Source organism: Bos taurus, chromosome X (genome assembly GCF_002263795.3).
Source record: "Bos taurus isolate L1 Dominette 01449 registration number 42190680 breed Hereford chromosome X, ARS-UCD2.0, whole genome shotgun sequence".
Taxonomy (NCBI): domain Eukaryota; kingdom Metazoa; phylum Chordata; class Mammalia; order Artiodactyla; family Bovidae; genus Bos; species Bos taurus.
This window is the reverse complement of record NC_037357.1, coordinates 95,225,996-95,238,960: the sequence shown is the minus strand read 5'-3', so window position 1 is coordinate 95,238,960 and position 12,965 is coordinate 95,225,996. Positions and strand designations below refer to the sequence as shown.

Sequence of the window (12,965 nt, the reverse complement as noted above, 5' to 3'; positions counted from 1 at the left end):
GTGTCCAACTCGTTGCGACTCCACGAATCACAGCACGCCAGGCCTCCCTGTCCATCACCATCTCCCGGAGTTCACTCAGACTCACGTCCATCGAGTCAGTGATGCCATCCAGCCATCTCATCCTCTGTCGTCCCCTTCTCCTCTTGCCCCCAATCCCTCCCAGCATCAGAGTCTTTTCCAAAGAGTCAACTCTTCGCACGAGGTGGCCAAAGTACTGGAGTTTCAGCTTTAGCATCATTCCTTCCAAAGAAATCCCAAGGCTTATCTCCTTCAGAATGGACAGGTTGGATCTCCTTGCAGTCCAAGGGACTCTCAAGAGTCTTCTCCAACACCACAGTTCAAAAGCATCAATTCTTCGGTGCTCAGCTTTCTTCACAGTCCAACTCTCACATCCATACATGACCACAGGAAAAACCATAGCCTTGACTAGACAGACCTTTGTTGGCAAAGTAATGTCTCTGCTTTTCAATATGCTATCTAGGTTGGTCACAACTTTTCTTCCAAGGAGTAAGCATCTTTTAATTTCATGGCTGCAGTCACCATCTGCAGTGATTTTGGAGCCCTAAAAAATAAAGTCTGACACTGTTTCCCCATCTATTTCCCATGAAGTGATGGGGCCAGATGCCATGATCTTCATTTCCTGAATGTTGAGTTTTAAGCCAATTTTTCACTTTCCATTTTCACTTTCATCAAGAGGCTTTTTAGTTCCTCTTCACTTTCTGCCATAAGGGTGGTGTCATCTGCATATCTGAGGTTATTGATATTTCTCCCAGCAATCTTGATTTCAGCTTGTGTTTCTTCCAGTCCAGCGTTTCTTATGATGTACTCTGCATATAAGTTAAATAAGCAGGGTGACAATATACAGCCTTGACGTACTCCTTTCCTGATTTGGAACCAGTCTGTTGTTCCATGTCCAGTTCTAACTGTTGCTTCCTGACCTGCCTACAGGTCAAGAGGCAGGTCAGGTGGTCTGGTATTTCCATCTCTTGAAAAATTTTCCACAGTTTCTTGTGATCCACACAGGCTTGGACATAGTCAATAAAGCAGAAGTAGATGTTTTTCTGGAACTATCTTGCTTTTTCCATGATCCAGCAGATGTTGGCAATTTGATCTCTGGTTCCTCTGCCTTTTCTAAAACCAGCTAGAACATCTGGAAGTTCACATAAAAAAGACTGTAAGCTGCCAAAAAGATATTCTACATTCAGAGACAAAGAAGAAACCACAAGGAGATTGTAGAAAGGGTACACTAGCAATGTAACAATATCCCATGCCCCACATTGGGAGACTCAAAGTCTGGAGAACAATTGCAGAAGTTCTCCCATAGGAATAAGAGTTCTGAGCCCTACACCAGTTTTCCCAGTCTTGGGCCTGTACATTGGGATAAGAAGTCCATAAACATTTGACTTTGAAGGCCAGTGGGACTTGAGCACAGGAGCTGCACCAGACTGGGTGGGGGAACTCCACTCTTGGAGGATGCACATAGAGTCTTGCATGCCCCAGGAACCAAGGGAAAAGCAATGATTTCATAAGAACCTGGGCCAGAACCTAAGTGCTGATCCTGAAGAGTCTCCTGGGAAGACAGTGGGAGGACTGGTGTGGTTCTATTTGTGGGCATAAAAACTGGTCGTGAACATATCTGGGAGTACTATTCTGAAAGCTAACATGTTAACTGAATCATTAGTACCAGACATGGCCCCACTAACAGCCTGTAGGCCCTAGTGCTATTATGCCTAAGTTTAAAAAATCAACAGGATGGGAACACAGTGCCATCTGTCAACAGATAGGTTGCCCAAAGACTTTCTGAGCCCACAGTCACCTCTACATGCCCATATATTTCTGCTCACCAGAAGGCAAATACCCAGCTCCACCCATCCGTGGGCAAGCATGAGCCTCTCTCACTAGGAAGCTTGCACAACTCTCTCAGCTAGACTCACATACCAAAGGACAGACACCAGAAGCAAGAAAACTATGACCCCACAGCCTGAGAATCTAAGTCTGCAAACACAGGAGAGAACCTACATTGAGACAACAAGTCTCTGGCTCATGGTTAAAGAGAAAAGAGTAAAGAGACCCACCTCAAAACAGGGGACACATACAGACTGAAAGTGAAGGGCTGGAAAAAGATTTTCCATGCAAATAGGGACCAAAAGAAAGCAGGAGTCACAATACTCGTGTCAGATAAATTAGACTTTAAAACAAAGGCTGTGAAAAGAGACAAAGAAGGTCACTACATAATGATCAAAGGATCAATCCAAGAAGAAGATATAACAATTATAAATATATATCCACCCAACATGGGAGCACCGCAGTATGTAAGACAAATGCTAACAAGTATGAAAGGAGAAATTAACAATAACACAATAATAGTGGGAGACTTTAATACCCCACTCACACCTATGGATAGATCAACTAAACAGAAAATTAACAAGGAAAAAAAAAAAAAAAAACAAAGAGTCAGATATGACTGAAGTGACTCAGCATGATTAGAATCTGTGAGGTCAGTCAGAGTTTCTCTTCGATGATGGTGATGAAGCAGTATGTCCTGAAACTGATTATTGGACCAGAAACACACTTAATGAAGTCCTTCTTGAGGTCTATTGCCTTTTTTCATCATGAAGGGTAGTCAGAGAGTTTGTACAACTCAGCTCATCACTCATCATTATAATATGTACCAGAGAGTTTCACCCAAATAATGTTAGCTACCATGATGTGAAATTAGATATGAAATAAATAGTGCCACCACCCTCAAAAAAAAAAAAAAAAAGAAAAGAGTATACTGCTGGGACACATGGGATATCCTTTACAGAAAGCCACTTCTCCAAAGCCAAGAAACATAATTAAATCTCTTCATGCATAAAAGTACAAATAGAAATTTAGACAAAATGAGATGTCAGAGGTATATGTTCCAGATGAAGGACTAAGGTACACCCCCTAAACAACTAAATGACGTGAAGATAGGTGATAGCAGAATAAATGAAGCAGAAGAAAGGATAAGTGGAGACAGAGCCATGGAAAAGAATACAGCAAAAAAAAAAAAAAAAAAGAAAGAAAGAAAGAAAGAAAGAAAGAAAATTAACAAAGACTATTTAAGAGACTTCTGGGACAATGACAAACATGCCAACAATTATGCTATAGTGGTACCAGAAGCAGAAGGGAGAGAGAAAAGGCCCGAGAAAATATTTTAAGATAGAATAGCTGAAAACGTCCCTAACATGGGTAAGGAAACATTGAACCAAGTCCAGGAAATGCAGAGAATCCCATACAGGAATAACCCAAGGAGAAACATGTTGAGACACATAGTAATCACGGACAGAAATTAAAGACAAAGAGAAACTGCTAAAAAAGATACCAGGGAAAAGCAGCAAATAACATAGGAAGGAACCTCTGTAAGACTATAAGCTGGATGTTTCACAGGAACTGCTGGCCAGAAGGGAGTGGCATGATATATTTAAATGATAAAATGAGGAAAGCAATGACTAAGGCTACTCTACTCATCAAGGCTCTTGTATACATTCAACAGAAAAACCAACAACTTTATTAGAGACATGCAATATTCAAAGGCACTAAACCAGCTTTACAACAAACACCAAGGGAAATTCTCTAGGTGGAAAAGAAAAGGCCACAACAAGAAACAAGATGATTATGAAATGGGAATGCTCATTGGTAAAGGCAAACATACAGTAATGGCAGGAAGTCATCCACACAAAAAATATGATACTTGAACCAATCATAATGAGAGGAGGAGAGTACAAATTCAGAATATTAGAAATACATGTGAAATTAAGAGTCCAGCAACTTAAAAATCATATATATATATATATATATATATATATATACACACACATATATACAGAAGCCTCATGATAACTATAAACTGAAAATCTACAACATATATACACAAAAAAAATAAAGCAGAATAAAAATACGTAACTAAAGAAAGTCATCAAGTCACAAAAGAAGACAACAAAACAGGAAAGAAAGAAAAAAGATCTTTAAAAAAATAGCAAAATGACAATTAAAACATACGTATCAATAATTACCTTAAATGTAAAACAGTTAAATGCTTCAACCAAAAATATAGATTGGCTGAATAAATGCAAAAACAAGATATATAGATAGATAGATAGACATAGATAGAGATAGATATATACTGTCTACAAGAGACCATCTTATGATCTAGAGAAACATACAGATTGAAAGTGAAGGGATGGAAAAATATATTCCATGTGCATGGAAATCAAAAGAAAGCTGGACTGGCATCTCATTTCATACATGATATTTTACATGTTTCAATGCCATTCTCCCAAATCTTCCCACCAGGTTCAATGCACGATACTGGATGCTTGGGGCTAGTGCACTGGGACGACCCAGAGGGATGGTATGGGGAGGGAGGAGGGAGGAGGGTTCAGGATGGGGAGCATATGTATACCTGTGATGGATTCATTTTGATATTTGGCAAAACTAATACAATTATGTAAAGTTTAAAAAAAAAAAAAAAAAGAAAGCTGGATAGCAATGCTCATATCAGAAAAAAAAGACATTAAAATAAAGATTGTTATGAGACAATAACAAGAGGAACATTACATAATAATCAAGTGATTAATCCAAGATAAAGATAAAACAATTGCAAATATTTATGCACCCAACAGAGGAACACCTCAATGTATAGGGCAAATGTTAACAGATGTAAATGGAGAAATTGACAGTAACACAATAAGAATGGGCAACTTTAACAAACCATTGCAGCAATGGATAGATCATTCAGACAAAAAAATTAATAAGGAAACACAGGCCATATATGAAACATTAGATCATATGAACTTAATTCTTATTAATAAAACATTCCATCTGAAAGAAGCAGAATACATATTCTTTTCATGTGGAACATTCTCCAAGACAGAATATGCTACACCACAAAGCAAGCCTCAGTATATTTAAGAAAATTGAAACCATATCAAATATCTTTTCCAACCACAATGCTATGAGATTAGAAATCAGCTACAAGGGGGAAAAAAAAAAAAAAAAACTTGCAAAAGTCACAAACACATGGATGCCAAACAATGTGCTACTAAGCAGCCAGTGGATCACTGAAGAAATTAAAGAGGTAAGAAAACATACCTAAAGACAAATGAAAATGAAAACACAATGATCCAAAACTGATGGGACACGACAAAAGCAATTCTAAGAGGGCAGTTTATAGTGATACAAATGTATCTAAAGAAACAAGAAAAATGGCAAATAAAAATCCTAAGCTTATTCCCAAAGCAACTAGAGAAAAAGAACAAATAAAACCCAAAGTAGAAGGAAAGAAATAATAATGATCATAGCAGAAATAAGTGAAATAGAGATTAAAAAGATACTGGAAAAGATCTATGAAACTAAAAGCAGTTTCTTTGAAAAGATAAAATTGATAAGACTTTAGTTGGGGGGACAAGACAAGATAGTGGAGTAGAAGGTCTCAAGTTCACCTCCTCTTATGAGAATGCCAAAATTATATCTAACTGCTTAAACAAGCATTGGCAAAAAAGGGCTGGAACCTACAAAAAGATATTCTATGTTCAAAGACAAACAAGTCACTATGAGATAGTAGGAGGGGTGCTTTCTGGATATAATAAGATCCCATACCCACCAGGTGGACAATGCACAAACTAGAAAATAATTATATATCATGCATTTTCACATAAGAGTGAGGGTTCTGAGCACCATGTCAGTCTCCTAGTCCAAAGGTCTGGCATTGAGTGGAGGAACCCTAAGAGCATTTGGCTTTGAAGGCCATTGTGGTTTGAATATTGGAACCCCAGAAGATTATAAAAGACACCATTCTTGGAGGATACATGGTTTCATATGCAGTGGGACCTAGGGCAAAGCAATGACTCCATAGGAGCCTTAGCCAAACACACCTGCTGGTCTTAGATTATCTCCTAGGGGTGGGAGAGGAGTTTGGCTGTGGCTTTCTGTTGAGGCAGGGACACTGGTGGCAGAGACCCCAGGTAATATTTATTGGTGTGAATTCTTCTACAGGTCACTATTTTGACACTAGATTTGGACCCCCTGACAGCCTGCTAGTTGCCTCAGGCCAAACAACCAACAGGGTGTAAACAAAGCCTTACTTATCAGAACACACATGGTACAAAACCACCCCTAAAGATACACCTTGTCATAGCCTTGCCAATCAGAGTGACAAGACCCAGCTGCACCCACCAGTGAGTTGGTAGACACCAGTCATTTCCACCAGGATGCATGCACAAGCCCCTAGATCAAACTCACTCATCATGGTGCAGATGCCAGAAGCAAGTAGAACTATGATCCTACATCCTACAGAACTGAGACCACAAACAAGGAAAGGTAAATGAAATGAGATGAGAGAGAAATAGGTTCCAGGTGAAGGAAGAAGATAAAACCTAAGAAGAATAACTAAGTGAGGTTGAGATAGGCAATCTACCTGAAAAAGAATTCAGATTAATTATAGTAAAGATGATCCAATATCTTAGAAAAAAGAAAGGAGGCACTGACCAAGAAGATACAAGAAATGTTTAATAGGTACCCAGCAGATTTAAAGAACAGAGATGAACAACACAATAACTGAAATGAAAAATATGCTAGCAGGAAAGAATAGCAGAATAAATGAGGCAGAAAAACAGATAAGTGAGCTGGAATACAGATTGGTGTAAACCACTGCAATGGATCACAATAAAGGAAAAAGAATGAAGAGAAATGAGCACAGTCTCTGATACCTCTGGGACAACATTAAAAGAACCAACATACATATTACAGGTATCGAAGAAGAAGAAGAAGAGAGAGAAAGGGCTTGAAAAATTATTTGAAGGGATAATAGCCAAAATTTGTCTAACATGAGAAAGGTAAGTCACTGAAGTCCAGGAAGCACAGAGAATCACATAGTCCCACAGATGATAAATCCAAGTCCACACACACACACACACACACACACACACACACACACACACAATATGGGCTTCCCTGGTGGCTCAGATAGTAAAGAATCTGCCAGCAATGCAGAAAATTCAGATTCACTCTCTGGGTCAGAAAAAAACCCTGGAGAAGGGACAGGCTACTCACTCCAGTATTTTTGCCTGGAGAATTCCATGGACAGAGGAGCTTTGTGGACTACAGCCCATAGAGTTGCAAAGAGTCAGACATCACTGAATGACTAACAGAATAACAACAGCTATACACACATACACACACACACACACACACACACATAGTGTCAACATGTAGTGCCATTGATTTATTTTGTGGGAGTTCAGTTCAGTTCAGTCACTCAGCCATGTCCGACTCTTTCTGACTTCATGAACCACAGCATGCCAGGCCTCCTGTCCATCACCAACATCCAGAGTTTACCCAAACTCATGTCCATTGAGTCGGTGATGTCATCCAGCCATCTCATCCTCTGTCGTCCCTTTCTCCTCCTTGCCTTCAATCTTTCCCAGCATCAGGGTCTTTTCCAATGAGTCAGCTCTTCGCATCAGATAGCCAAAGTATTGGAGTTTCAGCTTCAACATCAGTCCTTCCAGCGAATACCCAGGACTGATCACCTTTAGGATGGACAGGTTGAATCTCCTTGCAGTCCAAGGGACTCAAAGAGTCTTCTCCAACACCACAGTTCAAAAGCATCAATTCTTCAGCACTCAGCTTTCTTTATAGTCCAACTCTCACATCCATACATGAATACTCGAAAGACCATAGCCTTGACTAGATGGAACTTTGTTGGCAAAGGACTGTCGCTGCTTTTTAATATGCTGTCTAGAATGGTCATAACTTTTCTTTCAAGGAGCAAGTCTTTTAATTCCATGCCTGCAGTCACCATCTGCAGTGATTTTGGAGCCCCCAAAATAAAGTCTCTCACTGTTTCCATTGTTTCCCCATCTATTTCCCATGAAGTGATGGGACAAGATGCCATGATTTTCATTTTCTGAATGTTGAGCTTTAAGCCAACTTTTTCACTCTCCACTTTCACTTTCATCAAGAGGCTTTTTAGTTCCTCTTCACTTTCTGCCATAAGGGTGGTGTCATCTGCATATCTGAGGTTATTGATATTTCTCCCAGCATTCTTGATTCCAGCGTGTGCTTCTTTCAGCCTGGCATTTCACATGATGTACCCTGCATATAAGTTAAATAAGCAGGGTGACAATATGGAGCCTTGACTTACTCCTTTTCCTATTTGGAACCAGTCTGTTGTTCCATGTCCAGTTCTAACTGTTGCTTCCTGACCTGCATACAGGTTTCTCAAGAGGAAGGTAAGGTGGTCTGGTATTCCCATCTCTTTCAGAATTTTCCAGTTTATTGTAATCCACACAGTCAAAGGCTTTGGCATAGTCACCAAAGCAGAAATAGATATTTTTCTGGAACTCTCTTGCTTTTTTGATGATCCAGCAGATGTTGGCAATTTGTTCTCTGGTTCCTCTGCCTTTCCTAAAACCAGCTTGAACATTTGGAAGTTCACAGTTTACATATTGTTGAAGCCTGGCTTGGAGAATTTTGAGCATTGCTTTACTAGCGTGTGAGATGAGTGCAATTGTGTGATAGTTTGAGCATTGTTTGACCTTGCCTTTCTTTCAGATTGGAATGAAAACTGACCTGTGGCCACTGCTGAGTTTTCCAAATTTGCTGGCATATTGAGAGCAGCACTTTCACAGCATCATCTTCCAGGATTTGAAATAGCTCAATGGGAATTCCATCACCTCCACTAGCTTCGTTCATAGTGATGTTTCCTAAGGCCCACTTGACTTCACATTCCAGGATGTCTGGCTCTAGGTGAGTAATCATACCACTGTGATTATCTGGGTAGTGAAGATCTTTTTGGTATAGTCCTTCTGTGAATTCTTGCCACCTCTTCTTAATATCTTCTACTTCTGTTAGGTCCATACCATTTTTGTCCTTTACTGAGCCTGTCTTTGCATTAAATGTTCCCTTTGTATCTCTAATTTTCTTGAAGAGATCTCTAGGCTTTCTCATTCTATTGTTTTCTACTGTTTCTTTGCACTGATAACTGAGGAAAGCATTCTTATATCTCCTTCTATTCTTTGGAACTCTGCATTCAAATAGGTATATCTTTCCTTTTCTCTTTTGCTTTTTGCTTCTCTTCTTTTCACAGCTATTTGTAAAGCCTCCTCAAACGCCCATTTTGCTTTTTTGCATTTCTTTTTATTGGTGATGGTCTTGACCAATGTCTCCTGTACAATGTCACAAACCTCTGTCCATAATTCCTCAGGCACTCTATCAGATCTAGTCCCTTAAATCTATTTCTCACTTCCACTGTATAATCATAAGGTGTTTGATGTAGGTCATACCTGAGTGGTCTAGTGGTTTTCCCTACTTTCTTCAATTTAATTCTGAATTTTGTGGGAATTCTATCACAATTTTTCTATATGGGATTAAAAATTTAAGATACTGCATGCCATTTTTTGGACAGGGCATTTAGACTTTGGTACTCACAAAGCACAAGTATTAGCCTGTTAAATTTTATGTATATATAAATGAGTCACTTTTATTTACACTTGAAACATAGTGATTTAATTATGTTTCTATTTTTAAAAATTAATTATATCAAGGTAGCTCAGTTAGATTCAACAGAACACAAATAGACAACTCAGTGAAGTGAAGAAAGCGACGTATGGAAAGAACATGAATTTTGAAGGACAGATGTAAGTGATAGCAAAGGAATTTTGAACCATAAAAACTTTAGGAATAAAATTAAATATGCAAGAGTATGTTTCATAGTCAGGCTCGATCAATCAGAATAAAAAATTTGCAAGCTTCAAGGCAGATCTTTTGATATTACACCATCAGAGGAGAAAAAAAGAAATGCGAATGGCAAAGTGTAGGGACTTTCCTGGTGGTTCTGTCTGATGGTTCCCAGATGTTCCACCTGTGAATGCATGGGACATGATTTTGATTCCTGATATGAGAAGATTTCGCATGCATGGGGCAATTGAACTCAGTGCACCAAAATTACTGAGCCTGTGGTCTAGAGCCCACAAGCCACAACTACCAAAGCCCAAGCACCTAGAGCCCATGCTCTGTGATAAGAGAAACCATCCATGAAAAGCTCTCATATTGAAATGAAGAGTAGCTCCCACTTGCCACAACTGGAGAAAGTCTGAATGCAGCAGTGAAGACCCAGTGTGGCCAAAAATTAAATAAATAATGTTTAAAACAATGACAAAGAATTAAAAAAGCTTACTTGAATTATTAGACCTCATAAAATTAAACAATATTCATGTTATGAGAGTCCTATCAGGAGAACAGAGTGAGCAAGACACAGAAAACTTATTTAAAGAATTAATATTTTAAAACATCCCCAAAGTGTGGAGAGATATGGCTATACAGGTACATGAGGATCATAGATTCCCAAACAAATTCAAACTAATGAAATCTTCAAGTAGATACATTATAATCAAGCTCTCAGATGTTAAATACAAAAACAGAATTTCAAAATAGCAAGAGAAAAAACTCATCATATGAAAGTGAACACTGATAAAGTTGTCAGCATATTTCTGAGGAGAAACCTGACAGGTTAGGAGAAATTGGGATGGTATGCACAACGTGCTCAAAGGAAAAAAAAAAAATCTTCCAACCAAGAATATTTTAACTAGAAAAGTTATCTTTTAGAATTTTTTTCCTAAACAAACAAGACTTGAGTAAATTAATCACTACTAGACCTACCTTACAAGAAGTCCTAAAAGGAGTTCTTCAAGCTGAAATGAAAGGATACTAATAGCAATATAAAAACATAAAAAAAGTGTATAATTTACTGGTAAAGGTAAATATATAGTCAAAGGCAAAATACTTCCAGTACAGAAATGCTATATAAATTACTTTGAACTCTAATATATATGTTAATAGAGAAAAGTGTTTAAAATAACTGTGGCTATAATATTTTAATGTATACACAATATAAAAGAATGTAAATTGGAATATAAAAAAGTTAAGTGGAAGGGTCAAGTAAATATGTACAACTTTTATATGCAATTCAAGTTAAGTTGTTAATAGCTTAAAATAGGCTGCTATATCTGTGTAAGATATTTTATGAAAACCTCATGGTAATCAAAAAGCCATCAACTCACAAAGAAAGATGGGACTAGCTTTAAAAAAAAAAAAAAAAGCTGCAAAGCGATAAGAAAACATTAACAAAATGGTAATAGTATTCTCTTAACCTATCAATAGTTACTTTAATTGTAAATGGTTTAAATTCTCCAGTTAAAAGTAAAAAAGTAGTTAAATAGGTAAAAAATATAAAACCTAACTGAATGCCATCTACATGAGACTTATTTGACATTTAAAGACACTCAGGTTGAAAGTGAAGCAGTGGAAAGAGATATTTCATGCCAATGGAAACAAAAAAAGGCAGGGGTAGCTACATTTATATCAGACAAAAAAGACTTTAGGTCAAAAGCTATAACAAGAGACAAAGAATGTCAAAAGCTATAAAAAGAGACAAAGAATGTCAAGAGCTATAACAAGAGACAAAGAATGTCACTATATATGATAAAGGGATTGATTCATCTATATGATATAAAATTGTATGTACCCAATATTGGAGCAGAGAAGGCAATGGCACTCCACTCCAGTACTCTTGTCTGGAAAATCCCATGGATGGAGGAGCCTGGAAGGCTGCAGTGCATAGGGTCGCTGAGGGTCGGACAAGACTGAGCGTCTTCACTTTCACTTTTCACTTTCATGCATTGGAGAAGGAAATGGCAACCCACTCCAGTGTTCTTGCCTGGAGAATCTCAGGGACGGTGGAACCAGGTGGGCTGCCATCTATGGGGTCGCACAGAGTCGGACAAGACTGAAGTGACTCAGCAGCAGCAGCAGCAATATTGGAGCACTTAAATACATTAAGCAACTATTAGCAGTTCTAAAGGAAAAATATACATCAAAGCAATAATAGTAGGGAACTTCATACCCCACTTTGAACAATGAATTGATCATCAGATAGAAAATCAATAAGAAAATAATGAATTTGAATGACATTTTATACTAAATGAACCTAATATATATAGAGAGAATGATTTATTCAATAGCAATACAATACACTTTATTCTCAAGTGCAAATAGAACATTCTCCAGTATAAATCATATATTATTAGTTCACAAAAGAACTCTTACCTGATGTAAGAAAACAGATCATATCAAGTACATTTCCAACTACAATAGTATAAAACAGTAATCAGTAACAGAGAAAAATCTAGAAAATTCACAAGTATGTGGAAATTAACATTCCTGACCAACCAATGAATCAAAGAAAAAAATCAAAAGGGAAATAAAAAATATCTTAAGATAAACAAAAATTGAAATACATGCAACAAAAACAGTGGTAAGAGGTGCTAAGTGAGCAGTGCTATATTTATAGTAATAAATATGTACATTAAGGAAAATAGAAGGAACTCAAATAAATGACATAACATTGTGTATCAAGTTACTAGAAATGGAAGAACAGACAAATTAAAAAGTTAGCATAAATAAATAATAAATGCTAGGACAGATATAAATAGAGACTGGAAAAACAATAGAAAAAATCAGAAAGTCTAAAAGTTGGTCTTTTTAAAAGATAAAATAGATGTACATTTAACTAGACTAAAAAAAAAAGACTCAAATTAGTAAAATTATAACAACAAAGAAAAATTACAACTGGTACCAAGAAATACGAAGGATCATAAGAGACAAGTATGAATAATTATATACAAACAAATTAAAAAATTTAGAAGAAATTTAAAATTTTCTAGAAACATAAAACCAACCAAGATTAAATCATGAACAACAGAAAATCTGAACAAACCAATAACAAGAATGAGATTACTACTACTGATAGTAGTCAAAAATCTCCCCAACAGATAAAAGCCCACAACCAGATGGCACTGACGTCAGACAGACTAAGTTAAAGGACCTGGTTCTTATTCTACATATCTGAAAGAATTTGGCCAAGAAATACAAAAAAAAAA

General features: G+C 37.3%; 1 protein-coding gene across 3 annotated transcripts in view; it reads left to right on the top strand.

The window, feature by feature from the left end:
• ZC3H12B (zinc finger CCCH-type containing 12B) overlaps nt 1–12,965 on the top strand; it is a 604,651-nt gene that overhangs the window by 341,456 nt on the left and 250,230 nt on the right. For all 3 annotated transcript variants that reach the window (XM_059883437.1, XM_059883439.1, XM_059883438.1), the window contains one exon: nt 8,581–8,775. The gene's annotated coding sequence lies outside the window, so the exon portion shown is untranslated. The remainder of the gene's footprint in view (nt 1–8,580; nt 8,776–12,965) is intronic.